The sequence below is a fragment of the Periophthalmus magnuspinnatus genome, chromosome 14, assembly GCF_009829125.3.
Source record: "Periophthalmus magnuspinnatus isolate fPerMag1 chromosome 14, fPerMag1.2.pri, whole genome shotgun sequence".
Classification (NCBI taxonomy): domain Eukaryota; kingdom Metazoa; phylum Chordata; class Actinopteri; order Gobiiformes; family Gobiidae; genus Periophthalmus; species Periophthalmus magnuspinnatus.
The window spans coordinates 24,861,835-24,875,908 of NC_047139.1; the positions used below are offsets into that span (position 1 = coordinate 24,861,835).

The following is a 14,074-nucleotide window of genomic DNA, read 5'->3' on the forward strand; positions in this document are numbered from 1 at the left end:
ATCTAGATGAAGTTACAGCAAATGGTTGTCCAAGCTCGTGCGGAATCTGATATTTCATCCACCAGTGCTCTACATTGTAATTATGGGGTTAGTGATCTCTGCTTACACAAATGTATAAAATTATGCCTTTCTCCACAAATCATAGAGTTGGGTTTTGTTCAGTAATAGAAATGAAACTGGAAACAATATTGAAAGCACAAAAGCAGTGGATTTCACATACTGATGTTGGTAAATATGAGCTGGTGTAGTATTTAAGGAGGGTGTGGTTCAATGTGCTCTGTAAAGATGCAGCAAGTTTATGGTTAATTTGCGGAGCTGTGTCATAAAAGTTGGAGGTCATATCATATCATCATATTTGCAAATTCACAAGAAAATAATTTGCATCCAAGATTGTCTAGGTGATCATCTTGGTGGTCCCCAAAGTGCGTAAACTGAAACTTTGACAATATTATTTTGGGGATTTGCAGAAGACAGATTTTCATATCAGGTCCTTACCATCTGTCCCCCTTTCTGTGGCTGGCATCCAATCACAGCTCTCAAGCAACTTATATAAATATATTTTCTCATTCCTACCACAGCAACTCGTGTCCCACCACAGCAGCAGGACAATCAGCCCCGTTAGCCTCTCAATCTTCTTCTCGTCAGCAACAGCAATGCTAACGGAAGATCATTTTCACACACTCCTTTTGACGCATTTTGCAGCTGTCTGTGTCTCTTTAGGTGTGTGTTTAAGTATCTGTGGGTTGAATATGATCACGGGACCACTCTGAATAAATAAAGATAAGAAAAGTGTAATCACTGTCTGATTTCAAAGCCGTGCGTATTAAAATAACATTGGTGAATTGCGTTCCATATTAAACCCACATGACTCCGCTGTGGGGTCCCCGCCCACTCTTTGGGAAACACATGGGCTCGCCTGACGTCTCCGAGGTGCTGCGTTGTCATGGGAACGCAGTGACATCTGTTCAGGTTCCTCCCACCACATGTCTTCAAATACCAGTAAGTTGTGGTTCACTGCTCCTACAGTGAAAGAAAGAAAATATATATAGTGAAGGGCTGGAGATAGGTACAAAAACAGCCCTGAACTTTTGACGCTAGTGGGAGGATTTCAATATATTTGATGTTTTCTGTATGTATCTAAAATGTAGAAAGTATAGAAAGTAGTAAAAATAAAGAAAAAACATTAAATGAATTGATTTTGACTGGAGTGGACACTACCTCTCATTCACTGTTTTTCTTTCTTTTTTTTTTTTTTTTTTTTACTACTTTCTACATTTTATACAAATAGAGGACACCAATATATATCAAATAAGATATAAGGACTTATGTAGTAAAGAAAAAAGTTGAATAACTCTACTAGATATTTTTTGACAATGCAAAGGGTGAATACTTTGAGGATTTGAATATAAAATATATTTTTAAACAGTACAGTTAGTTACCATTTTTCTTTACCTCTTCATATACCTTACCTCTTATATTTGATGTATTCTGTGTATATGTAAAATGAAGAAAATGGTAAAAATAAATAAATAAATAAATAAACCTTGAATGAGAGGGGGCGTACAAACTTTTGACTGGTAGTATATATCTTGTATTTGCATTTATTTATCTGATCAAGGACAATGCATAAAGTCCATTAAACACATAGATGTAATAAATAATATAAAATTATGTACTGAGCAGTTAATTTAATAACGCGATCAGTCTTGCTTTACATCTTTGGACAAATTCTGAATATTAGACTATATCTGGAGCTGAAAACCTGACAGATACGAGCAGAAGACTATTTTAATGGCAGAAATCCCAAATGTTGGCATTGGGATAGGACATAATGAGCTGTATGCAAAAGCTAATTTCAGCATTAGCCCATAATCACATTATAATCCATGCAACAGAAGGACACTTTTCTACTGCGTCCATGAGATTATTCTTAGTTCAATACATTTCACTAGTAAAACATCAGATTTAATGCAGACTATCTGAGCACACTGCACAACATCATCCAAATATGATGCTTACATTTTAAAGCAACCTAAAAAAATAACCTACAGGCCTCTTTTACCCTTTGTTCCACAAGTTCATGATCAAATGGTTGCCTATAGAACAAAGGAATTTGGTGTCCACATGTGACACAGCCTATGCACTGAAACATATTGTAAATAACACGCTCTGTACGCACAAGCAGCAGCCCTCTTTAATCTATCCTTCACAGATAGGCGACTTTTCTCCCCCTCTCTCTCTCCCTCCTTTCACAAAATAAAACAGCGTCATGCGGGGTCAATTTATTCCGCGCAAATAGCGGATATCGCTGAGAGCAGAGAGGAGAGGGAGAAAGAGGAGAGAGAGAGAGCGCAGAGTCGAGCCAGGCGAGCAGCGACGCACGGCTGACAGAGCGGGGAGCACGAAGCACTGGCCGACCACTAATTACCATATTTACGCGCAAGTTGAAGCCAGCGAGCCGGACCAGTTGTGTACCTATCCCTCTCCTCTTCTGCGTGTGTGCGCCTTTGCCTTCTCGCGCCTATTTGGTGAGTAGCAGGAGCCAGTGCCGCAGCGGGGAGAAAACCGGGCGGAGGGACACTTATGAGACACATAGAGACAGAAAGCCGTGTTCTTCTTTGACCGACTGTGAACGGTGGACTGATACGTAGCGGAATACAACAAGGGGACATTGTGCACACACCTGCATCTGACTGGGCGAACGCGTTGGAGAGGCAGCGTGGATTCGATTCAAAGGTAGGTTGATTGATGCGCACGGACTGCCAATATGCTTTTCATCATTTGCCACAAAGGAGAACACAATTTTTCTCATCTTACGCACGTACGTTTTATAGCCAATCTCACCAATTTCCCAGTAAAACCACGCAAGTATCTTCTCGCAGTTGAAAAACCACTTGATAGAGGATGCAGGTTTTCACTCAATAGCTTAGACAGGATTTCCAGGCCCGGCAACACAGAGTAGACACATTAAGACAAAGAACACTGCACTCTGGACTGTATTAAACCTGCAAGGGATCATGTTGATTATCCAGTGCGCCTTTTATGAGGATTTATCAGCGCCAAAATGGTTTAGCTGCGCGCAGAGCGACGTGTGCGGCTGGAAAAAGACAAGCCCTGTCTAAAATGCTGTTGAAAACTCCCAAATGGTGGCTATTCTGCATAAACTTTTGGGCATCCTAACAATCCCCACGCCTTCTGTCAATTTCCCTTGAACTAAAACGACAAAACAGGGTAATTTCCTGCACATATTCACTCTGCAGTAGCTCCATCTTACACGACTGGCTGTTACATTAAAATTACATTGACAGAACTTGCTCAAATCCATGCAACGTGTCTATCTAACGTGAACTGTGACGTGCTTTGTGTAAAAGATATGACTATGGCCTCTGTATGCAGCTTGCTTATCTCTCATTGATCTACGCCTGTGAAAAAAAGAATGAATTTATGCAGTCCGTAATCACTATTCAATGTTTTCTGGGCTATCTTGTTAACGTGGCACACATCCTAATGTACATTGCCAAGTCTGTAGTAGTTAGTATTCAAGCCACTATTTCTGGTCATAGATTTTCAAGAATTCAAAGACCTTATGCATGTTTTCCAACACTTACAGGCCAATGAATCCAGCAACATGGGCGCTTCCATCTTCGTTCCCATTAAAAGCACTCAATATCTAATCAGGTGAGATGTCAGGGTGGAGCTAGACTTATTGGGATGACCTCGAAACCGCAGAAGGCTTTATAGATGACTGCTGCAACATAGCCCGTGCAACCTGGCAAACAGCAATAGACAAGCAGATGGTCGCTCCCAATGTACTCTTCTTGGGAAGTTGGATTCTTGGATGGGCAACCCCCTTATATTTTGGCATGGAGAGGTTGGCATCTTGTAGTGAACTTGGCTTTAGTTTTGAGTTATAAAATACAATCAAATAAGAATAATTTTCGCTCACGTTCTTGGTCGTCACAGTTGTGTTCCCCGGTGGCAACAGTTGTAGAGTGTGTGGCTGGATTCATATGTGAGTATTGGAGTTGATATGCAGTAAATTGAAATTTGTGATTGCATAAGCGAGCGGAGAACAATGGATCCTCTCTCTTTGATAATAGATGCCCAGTTATTTGCATGAATATTGAACAGCTGCACAAGTACGCCACGTCTGTGTGGGCCAATCAAATGCAGGTATTAGAGCTTATTATCTTGGGCTGTGAATTGTACAATTATGCTCCAGGAGGTTCAAAGTGAATTGAATAACATAGTGCTGTCGAGATATGGCCTTGGTTTGGAATATGTGATTTGTTTTGGTTAATATACAAGGGCGCAGTGGCATTTTAGTAGTAGTAAATAAGAAGTAAGTTTCTATTTGCACATTTAGAGTATTAGCAAGATATTCTGCATTTTATTATAGGTGAGAGATATGTCCAAAAAATGGAAAACGTCACAATTGTTGCATTGGTGACATGCAAAATTAGAATATCGAGTATACTGTCGAGCTAAAACCATTAAAACTGACCTAAAATTTCTAGTATACACTCTCAAACAAGGGTATAAACTCTCTATAAAGTGTTATTTCTTCTCTTTTGATCCATTCACTTTTGTGCTGTACTTAACCCTCAACCAAGACCAGGCACATTTGAACACATTCATGATGCATTGCTAAAATATCGTCTGAATATCTTAATAAAAATGCAAAAAAAAAATACAGAGATATTCATTTTTGTCAACACCACCCACTCCTACTTATAATTTACAATTCTAAGCTGTAACACATGAAGATGAATTGAGACGAGGCAGTGACATAACTCATCTGATGAATATTTAAAGTAAAGCACAATATCCCTCTCCCTTATGTCACCCGGAGAGCTTTTGATGTGGAAACCAGGAGACCACATCCTTCTTCCGAACGTAATGCAACTGCTTTTATTTCCCCGGCTTCAAGACCATCCAAGAATCCATTTTTACTGGTTTGTGTGTTTCAGCCTGACATGAAAGTACGTATTCATTAGAGCCTTTGTGAGCTGGAAGAAGTACTGACTGAGGAAGAATAGATGTTGCGTCAAACATGTTTTGTACCAAGCTGATGCTAAATAATTAATAGTATTTTTACTCATAATACTAGTACTTTTACTACGACTACTACTAATACTACTACTACTACTATCCAAGGCAAGGCAAGTTTATTTGTATAGCACAGTTCGTACACAAAGTAATTCAAAATGGTTTACAAAATAAGAAAGACATTAAAATCACAATACAACAAATCAAAACATAAATAATCACCATAAAATGAACATTAAAAGAGAAGAATGCAGGATAAAAGCCAGAAAACATTTTGAGCCTGGATTTAGACGTTTAGTAGTGGACTGTCTCACATCTTCAGGAAAACTGTTCCAGGTTTTATCTACATATACTCCTACTACTACTACTACTACTACTACTACTACTACTACTACTACTACTACTATTACTACTACTGCTGCTGCTACTACTACTACTACTGCTACTACTCCTACTGCGGCTGCCACTACTACTACTACTACTACTACTCTAGTACTACTACTGCTACTACTCCTACTGTGGCTGCTACTACTACTACTACTACTGCATACAATAAAATATGTTTACTACTGACAGGACTGCAACGATTAATCAGAATAATTGACTAGTTAATTATTAAAATAATTGTTGATTTATCTGGGCTGTACATACTCTAAAACACATGGCAAAAATGTTCACTAATAAAGATTATTACATCATTATCTTTATCTAAATGTAATAAAAAAGCAAGAAATTTCAAGTTTGTTTAATAACTCTTTCACTCTGCATATTTTTAACCATTATCTGGTTAAAAATACAATAGAAGTTACTGTTTGACTAGTCAACTAATTGGAAATCAAATCCGTGACTTGTCGACTATAACCACTGATCTTTAATATATGATTTTAAATAAACCTACACACACGCTAATTCATCTTCCCGCCACCAAAATACATCTCACGAAATTAAAAAACTTCTTCAACATTTTGGTTAGCAGTTACGTAAATGAAGGCGTTTGGAGACTGCTTATCCATTTAAAAATAAGTGTATTGGATAAACACAAAATGATGTGCAGTGCGTGGCAGATTTTTGCTCACTACTGCAAGTATCATTTGTGGTTGCTTCTAAATTGACACTGTCACTAATCACTTCATTGCATTATAGCATTTCAAATCTGTGCAGTACTGTGTGATTGATGCCTTTGCTAAGCAGTAGTGTAATAGGCAGGGTAATGTATAGCCAGCCATTCATTACTCCATTTTGCCTTGGGGCTTACTCTCAGTAATGGCCAGCCGCTGTAAAGTGTGGCTTACTTGGCAACCTGTAGCAGATGAGAGAGAGTGGGCATGTTGCTGCCAGTGATAAGCCAGGCCCAAATCATTAGTATTTGTTTCAATTGGCTGTGAAGGAGAGCTAGCATTCCTTATTGCCTCTCAGTCTATAGACGGCATTGACAATCCACTCATTCTGCCACCGGAGTTAGTTGTTCAAAATCACACTGCTGCTTGATCAAAACTAGGGTTGCCAGATAAACTGCAGTAGCACCGAAATGACTGTTTGAATGGTTAGAGCAAATGGCAAATCGCTGCAATTATAAGTAAAATGTGCAGTGCAAACCGCAAACTATTCTATTGTATTGTAGCTTTCTGGTGTAAGGAAACAAGCCAAATTTGTTGTGGTTGTGTATTTTCTGAACACAAAAGGTACTGTAGGCTGTAACGCACTCCAAAAGAAGAAGAAGAAGAAGAAGAAGGGCAAAACAAGAGCAGCTTCAGGCTTCGTCAACCTGTCGGCATAGCAACCAAGTGTCACATACAAAAGCAGTTACATTAACAATAACCATAGACTGTTTAAAGAAGTGACGTCAGCCGTAGCGTCTATTACTAATGTTCATTTCTCGATTTACAGACACAATAGTGAAAAAAAACACCAATTTAAGACCAAAATAACAAGACTGACAGCAGTAGTTACAGATCGAGGGGTGACAGTTTTTCAATAGAAAGTGAATTGGAGTCGATGGAGCAGGAAGCGCACCCATGCTAAATTTCTAATTAGGATGCGGCGGCTAGCAAGTTAGCTTTGTCCATTTATATATACCAGGGGTGCCCAAACTCTTTCCACCGAGGGCCATATCGTGGAAAATATTCGACATGGCGGGTCAGTGGTCAATACAGTGGATAATTTAGATGGTGCATTTAACATAGTTTTGACTTCATATTTTACATAAGGCTTGAAATATTAATATTAGGCATGTATGACAATGCAATGTGATGATATTTAGGTTATATTAGGATTACTCAAATTTGCCATGAAAAGTACTGATCAACTGAAAGCCTGAGGGCCACTAAAAATTGGTCTGAGGGCCGCATTTAGCCCCTGGGCCATAGGTTGGACACCCCTGATATATACAGTCTATGGTCTCAACTCACTAGAGCCAGTCTCCAAAACAGACCAGAAACTGACAGATAGAAACGTCTCATTAACTTGTCGGCATAGCAGCAAAAGGTGTCACTCTGAGGTAAACACAAAATATCCGATCATTACAGTGTTATGTATCAGAGCTGTGCAATTAATTTAATTACAATTATGATTATTGCTCTTATTGATTTAAAAATTGCGTAATCAAGTAATCACGATGAGCTACGTGACATTTTAAGTGTACAGGACAGTCTATTTCTGTCTGCGATACGCCCCATATTTTCTTTTCTGAGCAAATAACTCTTTTCAATCATGTTTTATATAATCATGACTATTTTTTTTCCATAATTGAGAAGCCCTATTGTGTATCCTGCTAACGATGTAGTTTAGACCAAAAACATAATGTGACATGGCCGTCCTGAAATAGCATCCTCATTCGAAATCTTCCAATCCCATTACTTCAGAAAAACAGTCGCCATTAACGGCAGAGGAGCTGTCAGTTGTCAAAAACCTGCAGTTAATGCTACTGTCACAGTCATTCACATGTCACAGAGCGTTTTACTGTATGTTTTGTAACGTATTGAAACTTTGCGGGTAAAAGACATACTAGTACAGCTGGGTTTGATCCGCCTTCTCTTTATTTTCACAGAATCCACCGTTACAGTAGAAGATGAAATGATACAGTCAGGCTTTCTGCTCATTTAACTCCGGCTTTATCCTTTGCTCACTGTGGGAATATGTGAACTTCCTCGCTGTAAAACGTAACAACATGGCCCATTATATTCATGATAGCACATAGTTACAGCAATGACAACTTTCCCTCTGCCCCATTGTTGCATTAGAGCTCAAAAATGGACGGTCGGCGGAGAACGCGGCGGGCAGGAGGTGGGAACGTGTCAGAGGAGTCCGGGGGAGGACTCGAGACGAAGGGTTTAATCAGTGCACAGATATGAGACTAGTGTGCTCCTGTCACAAATCACACTTTTCTCATCATTAACGCTCATTGTTAATTGCAAGGTAAGTCATTCTCCAAGCTCCACTGTGTTATTTTCAATACGACTGTCGTGAAACAATGCTGATTAAAGGAGCGGATGGACTGGTGCGCTGTGCTGTGAAATAGGCGTATAGAAAGACTGGGTTTATGCTAGTTTTTATAAAGGATAATTTTGTGGCTGCTCCTCAGTAGAGAATTGCCACAGAAATAGTAACTTGCATCATTGCTTATGACATAGTATGGCCTCTAATTGAATGCATTTGTGTGCTGTCTCTAGGTAAAAGAGCGTTAATGTAGCCTATTTGAGCCTATTTTGTAATCTAGCAGTCACAAAGTATAAAAACGTAGACACGACATTACTATGAACTTGTAAAGAAAATTGGCACCATTGAATCCTACACTTATTTATCAGCAATACTTTTTAGCTTATTTTGCCTTAGTTACATTCATATTGTTGTTAATACATAATTGCTCCACTACCGCCACCATTTTCTTCTCCTTATGCTGGGTCGCGTTGTGGGGCAGCAGTCTAAACAGGGACATAATTACTAACTTTCTCAATCTTTATAATACAATATTCTTTTTTTTTTTTTTTAGTGTTAATGAAATACGCCTGAATCGATGAGGCAATGAGATTCACACCAAGGAATATTTTACCATTACCAACATTAACCAGAGCATGGAATAGAGATCGACCGATATGTGTTTTTTCATGGCTGATGCCGATGCCAATTGTTTAGAATACAGAGCAACTGATGGCCGTTAAGCTCTACCGATATTTTTGGGCCGATATATAGGGCCAATTTTGATTATTTTCCTTAAATTATGTAATTTTAATTGACTACAAACTGACCCACAACCTTTAAGAGAACAGTGTGTCACATTTAGTGCAGTTGTCTCTTTGTATTAAAGTGTTAAAATAAAGCTTTGTGTGTAAGTTCTAGGCAGCAAATCGACCAAAACAAAATATCGGCATGTGCTGGAGATTTAAGGCCAATAGCCCACGCTAAAAAGCCCAAATAGTGGGCTGATATATCGAACAAGCAATATATCAGTCTGTCGCTAGCCTTGTTGCTATGGTCACTGCCATTATCATTGTATGTGTATAATTTTGTATATTGTCATCTCAACTTGACAACTAAATTCTATACAAGACAGTTTTAAAGAATCGGTGCATTGCTGACTTGTTGATGCACACGACCATTGAACATTTTACACAAATAAACGCACTTTGTAGCATATTTACTTCTCCATAACTTCCGCACGACTTTGCCATATGAATGAATGAGATTCCTGCTTCAAAGGAAGAGCCAACAACAACAAGAGCGTGGTTTATCAGCAAAAGTAGAGGTGGATAATGTCCCAGCTGCATTGGGTCGGAGAGCGGAGCTGGGAGACGTGATGTTTGTTGGATTGGTTGGATACCTTCAGTGTCAGTACCCTTGCCACAGGCTGCACTGAGCTGTGTGTCCATGTCGTTGGCCTTGACCGCAGATTAATTAGCTGTACATTTGCAGGGTAAACAGCACGTTGAACTGCTGCTGACAGAGAGAGCTTCACTGGATTAAAGCTGCACAGTTTTGAATTATGAATTTTCTGTACGGTGATTGTAATTTGATTTGCAACATATGTTTTAAAAAGTAAGATTCAGTTGAGAGTGCTCATTGTAAACAACTCCAGAAATGTGAACATTTCAGCAGCCTCATAGCATAACTGACAGTTTTATGTCTGGTTCTACTCTCCAGACCCTGCTGCATCTGTTGGTGTCATTGGCTTTGTCCTCTATGAGAAAGAAATGATGCTATGGAGCTAATAATTTGAGAGAACACTGAAAACCGAAGTGATAAACTAATACAAGAAGCTCATTCATTTCAGAACGTGTTTGTACAGGTTTAAAATAATAATAATGCTTTTGATTTTATGTAAAAATACAAGTTCAACAAGATCTTTCCATGAAACGATGGCGATTAATCAGTCAGTGGTGTCTTAGATGACCAACATTTGCCTTATTCGATTACAAAGAATTAGAATCACAGCAGAAGAGAGAGGAAGGAGGGGATCTGAAGATTTGGGAGTGAATCCTGTCTTTAATCTGCCTTTTTTCTTATAAATACACTTTTCGTAGTACTTCCTCTTCTATATAAGCTGTTGTTTTTGCATGAACTCAAATGAAGCTGTAGTATTTTGACTGTAATTTCATGGTCCAATCATAGAGATAATAGTTTGAGAGCTTTTGCCACGCCCCCTTTTGAGTCAACTAATCAATCGATGACAGCGCTGACTACAAAATAACTGCGATTTGATATAATTGCATCATCTTAAATAGCGATTTCGATTACGATTCATTGTGCATCCCAGATCTGTTGTGTTTGCGAGAGGAGATGAGGCAGGCAGTGTGACAGGTTGCGAGTCTTTACCTTCAGTATATCCCTGGTTTAACACTGGCTCTAACATGGGGCCTGTCTGTTTGCCTGTCACCTTACATTCCCATTCACTCAATAAATACCCATTAACTTCATTTAGATGTAAATTAGGCTGTTGCATCATCATTTTTGGAGGAGCCATTAGCGTATTTCATTGGGGACGAGTTGCCAGCGCTGTCTTTCATGAATTTATCTCGACATTTATTGTAAACTTGCTGCCATCCTGTGCGGCAGACGCCTGAGTTTTACGAGTGCAGTTTCTTTGGCAGAGCTGCAGTGGTGATATCAGCACATGCACTCCCAAACTGAAAGCTTCCAAGGCAAATAAAACACAAATGGACACCAAACATTTCCAATTGTTCACTAATGACTGTTAATTCTTGTACTGGGGATTGTAAATTAGTATGCAATTTAATACGCTTCAATTCACACCAAAGGATGGCAACAGGTTGTATAAACACTGCCCATTACGGGATAATGCTGATAAAAAGGTTCCTAGCGGCGCTACTGGAAAAATCACGGATCTGCTCGTCAAAAGTTACAGTCTATGTCTATGTTTATTATGAAACCAGTTTAATACATGGATGAGAAGTAAATAATTTAATACAAAAATCTAAGTTTATAATGAAATGCAGCCTTAAATGGTAAGTTTCCTTCATTAAAAAACCCTAATTTCTACTTGCCCTGACTAAGATATTTTACAAGCTGTGGTTAGTTTTAAATCACCTGGTTTACAAATCTTTAAGAATTAAGCATGTTTTAATCAAAGGTTGCTAAAACTATTGCAAGTAAACCCTTCCTCTTAATTAAAATGTAGGCCTATTAAATCAGTTGCGCAGTTAAGATTAAATTTACATGCCAAACATGCTTTATGTAAAACAACACGTTTCCCTTGAATAATTGTTGAATTATAAAACAAAAAAAAAAACCTCTCCAAAGCACTACATTTAGCAAATTGTCATTTTGGGGGCAATAAAAAGCTCTTTAACAGTCAACTGGTTGATTCATGAAACAGTTGTTCAAGCTACAAATCCCAGTCCCTTACTCATTTATTCAAAACAATAGTTAATCCCCAAATTCTTATAAAAGCAACATTTCAATTTTGCAACAACCCCAAACAATAACTGCCAAGTCTTTTCAAAATGAATCAAATCTTGGAAACTGAAACTACACCATACATCTGTCATTAGTTTTAGTGACAACAGCCATTTTTACGGCTTCTTTTATGTTCTCTGTCTGACAATTCTTGTCAGCATTTTGACTTTGGTCCACTGAAGTCTCCTGCCTGTTTACGCTTGGGCGGGCCTATCCATTTTACACTGTCCCATGCGTGCTGGCCTCTTCTGCAGATTGATGGTGATGAAGAAGATGGGTGGGGCTATGACAGCTTAATTCGCATTATGCATCCTTGAGTTGTAGCGGCTTATATACGAACAAAAGAGATATCCTAATGAAAACCACTAAAGCTCTACCTGCTGTCACTCCGGGCAGCCAAATCTACATAAATACTCAGTCTATCACATGATTAGCTTTGGTGCACAAGCAAACAGCAGACAGCAGGTTTCCGCTTATGGTGGGAGAGAGCCAATGTAAAGACGGAGGATAGAGATTTCACTGAAGGGAACAGACCAGCCTGCCTTACTTTCTTATTGCAATAAATCACATGCATGTCTAATACAAGCCAGAACAGAAACTTTATATAGTATTTACTACTAGAAAATGAAATGCACAGAAATTCATATCCAAGATTTAAAGATATTTTTGGTTCGTTAATAGTACTCATTAAAAGAGATGCGCTGATCCGAACTGATCCAGCCAATTTTTCAGTATCTTGGTGGGACATAAAAATGGATGTAATAAGACGATTTACTGATCATAGTGGCCCAGAAAGTGTCATAATGTTGTTCTGTGTTTATTTGAGAGATAAATAACAGCTACATTTGGATCAATTTGTTTCTGTTCTGAAATAAATGATGTTTTCAGTCTCGAAACTGCATTATTTAGTTTCAAAATTGGTATCACTACTGAGAAAGGCACATCTCTACAGCTTATTTCTGGTCATCTGTAAAGCTTTTTGACTGACAAACTGACCACTTGAGACACAGCGGAGAGTTACAGGGTGCGGGACATCAGCAGTAGCGTTGCTCTGTATCTGGGTGGTACTCGAGACACTTACGGCTCAGCTGAGTGTGGAGTAGGAGCAGAACACATCAATAGCTGGGAGCGGTTTGTTTGAGCTAACCCTTAAATTAGATCCTCATTCTTCATCTTCAACAGTGCTACCACAGGCAATGTAAGTTCTTAGAGTACACAACGAGACATGTGGAAACAAATTTAAAGCTACATTATCCAAAGCATGTTTCCTTGAATGTGCAGCTGTCAAAAAAAAAAAGAAAAAAAAAGCTCCATAGCGATGCTTTGTATATGACAGGATTTTAGAGCTTAGATTTAACCAAGTCTAATTTTAAACTGTATATCACACAGTTAGTTTTGCTTTGTCAAACTACTAATAAGGTTATTTTTTCCATCCATTTCTTCTGCCTATCCGGTGCTTGGTTGTGGGGGCAGCGGTCTAAGACTTTCATCACCCCAGACACTTCCTCCAGCTCCTCCCAGATTAACCAAGAGACATATTTTGACATAATCTTTTTTATTTACAACTTATAACTAACCCTAACTAGCACTAACGTCTGCACTATTTGAAACAAAAGACCCAACTGCAGTATCCTGTTTGCATTATTTAAAGGTCATTGCGTTGCCTGGGATGCTCCGCAGTATGGTATTAAAAGTATCCATCTCCACGGTGACAAGCAGGTGGAGTCACTCGGACAAGTTACAGGACAGATCTGATCAGAGGTTTTTTTTTTGGCAAGAAAAACACAATCGTTATTGAATATTTGCAAGATAGATGGTCAAACTTGGTATTGAAATTCCTGTGCAGGTTAAACTTTCAGACAAGCAGACGGAAACCTATTAGTAATTAGACGTTACACATCTTTTACTGCATTGTGAGGGTAGAATATGTAAGTTTTCTCAAAGACTAATCCAAATGTGAATTGTCCCATGAAATATTCAACATTTTAGTGAGTGTCTAAATTTCAGGAGACCGTATTTGCATAATTACGACTAAAAAGGGGATGCATTTTTAATTTCAGGCCACAGTGAATGCATTAAGAAGGAGTATCATATCAATCATCGGGAGAAAGTGGAA

At 38.7% G+C, this 14,074-nt stretch overlaps 1 protein-coding gene across 2 annotated transcripts in view; it reads left to right on the forward strand.

Moving 5' to 3' along the window:
* Nucleotides 1–2,365: 2,365 nt before the first annotated feature.
* flrt1a (fibronectin leucine rich transmembrane protein 1a) overlaps nt 2,366–14,074 on the forward strand; it is a 65,292-nt gene continuing 53,583 nt past the window's right edge. The window contains exon 1 of one of the 2 annotated variants that reach the window (XM_033979072.2): nt 2,366–2,736. The gene's annotated coding sequence lies outside the window, so the exon portion shown is untranslated. Of the gene's footprint in view, nt 2,737–8,376; nt 8,464–14,074 lie in introns of those variants that run through there. The other variant, XM_055226465.1, reaches the window with a different exon arrangement.